The following is a 979-nucleotide window of genomic DNA, read 5'->3' on the forward strand; positions in this document are numbered from 1 at the left end:
TGCTTCCATGGGTGTTGATTGTGGATCCAAGTAAAATGAAATCCTTGACAACTTCAAAATTTTCTCCGTTTATCATGATGCTGCATATTGGTCCAATTGTGAGGATTTTTGTTTTCTTTATGTTGAGATGTAATCCATACTGGAGGCTATAGTATTTGATCTTTATCAGTAAGTGCTTCAAGTTCTCTTCACTTTCAGCAAGCAAGGTTATGTCATCTGCATATTGCAGGTTGTTGATGAGTCTTCCTCCAATCCTGATGTCAAGCTCTTCATATAGTCCAGCTTCTCGGATTATTTGCTCAGCATACAGATTGAATAAGTATGGTGAATGGATACAATCCTGGCACACACCTTTTCCAATTATAAACCACACAGGATTGTAACAAATTATGGATAACCTTGAGAAGAATGGGAATTTCAGAACACTTAATTGTGCTCATGCGGAACCTGTACATAGACCAAGGGGCAGTCGTTTGAACAGAACAAGGGAATACCGTGTGCCTTAAAATCAGGAAAGGTGCCTTTGTTTAGTGATACAGGCTCTGCTATAATTTAAACTGGAGCTCTTTCTTTCCTTATGCTGAAACAATTTGCAGAAAAATAAAATCTGATAGAAAAATAAACCAGAATGCAGTGATGCCAGGAATCACTTAGGTCCCAACCTTCAGTGAAGCCCTTTGGGAACGTTCAACACAACACTAATGAAGTTGAGTCTGTGAGAGGGATGGGCTCCAGGACCAGCATGGACAAACTGTTCCCTCTTCCAAACCCACGTTCTTATGTCCATCCCTATGGGAATATACTTTGTACCAAATTCCTCCTAACATTTAGTGTCTCTTTTTACTTGACTCTAGATGGGTACATCTATTGTTCTTTAGCAGAACTCACACTACAAATGAACTATTATTTTTTTATTGTTGTAATTAAATGAGGTTTACATTTCAAGTTAGTCTCCCAGACAGAATTTTTTTTAACATAC

Source organism: Trichechus manatus, unplaced genomic scaffold, assembly GCF_000243295.1.
Source record: "Trichechus manatus latirostris isolate Lorelei unplaced genomic scaffold, TriManLat1.0 scaffold00366, whole genome shotgun sequence".
In the NCBI taxonomy this organism is placed as follows: Eukaryota; Metazoa; Chordata; class Mammalia; order Sirenia; family Trichechidae; genus Trichechus; species Trichechus manatus.